The sequence below is a fragment of the Hylobates moloch genome, unplaced genomic scaffold, assembly GCF_009828535.3.
Source record: "Hylobates moloch isolate HMO894 unplaced genomic scaffold, HMol_V3 SCAFFOLD_7, whole genome shotgun sequence".
NCBI lineage: Eukaryota > Metazoa > Chordata > Mammalia > Primates > Hylobatidae > Hylobates > Hylobates moloch.
Window position 1 is genome coordinate 65,784,850 of NW_026652282.1, and position 3,079 is coordinate 65,787,928.

Below are 3,079 nucleotides of genomic sequence, written 5' to 3' on the forward strand. Positions count from 1 at the left end.
TATAGAGCTGGTTTCACAAAATGTATGTCTTTTTTTGCCCAACACTTTCATCATGTGAGAACACAGCATTCTTTCTCTCTGAAGAATGTGGCAATAAGGTGTCATCTTGGAGGTAGGAATTGGGCCCTTGCTGAACATGAGACCTGTCAGTGCCCTGATTTTGGACTCAGCCTCCAGAAGTAAGAGAAATAAAATACTGTTCTTCATAAACTACTCAGTTTGTGGTATTTTGTTATAGCAACACAAATGGAATAAGACAAGGAATAAACTATACAAATAAGAAAATAGTTAACAAGTTGATTCTCAAATTTATGAAATGGCAAAGACCTGAAACAGCCAATATAATTCTTAAAATAAGACCAAATTTGGAGAGTGGTATCTGGTTTCAAAACTTACTAGAAAACTATGGTCATTAAGGCAGCATGGTGTTAGCATTAAGATAGATAAATAGACCAATGGAATACAATAGAGCATTTCTAGACTCACATATAATCACTCAATCAATTTTCCACAGAAGTGACAACGTAATTCAGTGTGGAAAGCAGGGACTTTTCAAGGTGCTGGAACAACCAGATATCCATATACAGAAATATTAACCTCAATTCCTACCTTATATCACAAAGAATAGTTGATTCAAGATGAACAATCAACTTAAACATAAAAGCTAAGACTAACGTTTCTAAAGAAAAACAGAATATTTTTACAACTTAAGCAAAGATTTTTAAGCAAATTACAAAAAAGCACTAAACATAAACAAAAAAAGATAAATGATACTTCATCAAAATTAAAAATATCTGCTCATCAAAAAATACATTACCTAACTAGTAATGCAAATTACAGACTTGGAGATAATACTTGCAATGCACATATCGAACAAAGGACTCAACCAGAATATTTAAAAAAATAAAATCTTTCTGTAATTAGACTATAAAAAGAAAAGAAAACTGATTAAAATGAGCTAAACACTTGAATAGATACTTCACAAAGGAAAATATGTGAGTGCAAGTTTTTATATTCTACATCTCTCACTTATTCTTGCTGAACCTGCTCTTAGCCCTCCTGAATGCTACCAGTCCCTTGATCATTTATTTCTTCCTGAATCCATTAATCCCTTGATTCCTTACTCAAACACAAACCCAACCCCCCAAAAATATGTGAATGGATAATTAGCATGTGAGAATATCTTCAGCATCAAGAGTCATCAGGAAAAAGCAAATACAGTCACAATTGGATGCTAGTTCACATATTCAAGAATGACTAAAATTAAAAACATTGACAACACAAAATGTTGGTAAAGATATGGAGCACCTAGAACCCTTATAATATGGCTCATGAGAGTGAAAAATGCTACAATCACTTTGGGAAACAATTTACCAGTTTCACTTATATACCTTTTGTCCCATCAATGGCCACCTCTTAAAATAAGGAAATATGTTCAATCATATAAGAACAGAATTGTAAAGTAAAACTGAACTGAGATATTATCTGCCATAAAATTATAACACATTTATTCCACAAAACAATGGGAAAATAGTTACTTTCATATAAATCTGGGGGAACGTGTAAAATTCTCTCCTATGGGGGAGAATTTGGTACTATAAATCAAAATTTCAAATGTGTGTGTCTGCTTCTGGGAATTTATCCCACTGATCATGCACATAAGACACACATCAAAAAACATATGTGCAAAGTTATTTTCTTCAGGATTGCTTGTAATAGCCAAAGACTGAAAACAAGTCAGTGTCCATCCATGGTGGATGGGTAAAATTAGTCATAATTCACCCACACAATAGAATATAGTCCTGATATTAAGAAATGATAAGGAAAATCCCTATGGACTGCAATGAACCCGAGGACATAGTAAGTGAAAAATACAAACTACAGAGCAATTTATATATTATGTTATCTTTTGTGTAAAATGGGAGTAAGTTTACTTGTATTGGCATTAAAAAAATATTGAAATGACATACACAAAAAATAACTACTAAAAGTAATGTCCCATGTTGGGTGTGAAGGTGCTAAAACATGATGGATGAGAACAGGAACGGAAAGCAAGAACTCTACATATTCATTTGTATAAAGTGTTGATTTTTGAACTATGTGACTCCATTACCTATTCAAACATTAAATTGAGGAAAAAGAAAAAAAGGATAAAAGACCCAAACATTAGCTTTGGCTAGAAAAATTCCGTATCTATGAAAAATAGGAGAAGGAAACTAGATTGATTAAAAGATATAGTCAATAGCAAAATAATAAAAGTGTTATGTACAGATACTTCATTCAACGATGTTTGGCAATTAACACATGAGAAATAGTGAAATGGTAATTAATAAGGATGATAAAATGAAACACACAATCTTTGAAACATAGGTAAGTACTTGCTTATATGAAAGCATGTTAAAAAGAAAGGAATAAGAAAAAATATATAGAATCTGAATGAAGTCAGGAGATAAATGTAGGAGGATGGTCTCTTAGGGCTCAAGAGAAGGTGAGGAAAAGTATATAGATTAAAGAGAAGTACAAGCAGGAAGAATGTGAAAATGGATACATACAAAATGACATTATTAGGTCAAGATGACGTAAATTAAAACAAATTTTCTCTGTGCTGAATAAAGAAATATTTGAAATCATCAGCTTGAAGGATGGAAGAAGAAAATGGGATTTAGCGTGTGAGGAAGGATGATTGTTGTGATGTGTGAGCCAAAGAGAAGATGAGGCATGTGAAATAGGATTCTTGAACTTTGGTAAACGCTAAGATTTAACTCAAGCACAGAAAGTTGGACTAGACTACACTTGAACAAAAACTCAACAGTTTTAGGATGACATTCTAAACAATATTCCAGAAAAGAAGTGGAGAAGTGAAAGTGGTTTGCATGTGTTAAGTCCCTTACAACCTGAAAGATGGGTACTATTATCCAAATTCTAAGGTGAGGAAATTGAAACTCAGAGTGAATAAGAAATTTTTCTACAGACACTCTTCTAGAAAGTGGCGGCATCAGAATTCAAATAAATTCCAAAACCCACGTGCTGCTTATCACCAAGCCTGGTACATAAAAGACGTTCATTGGGTACTTTTTAA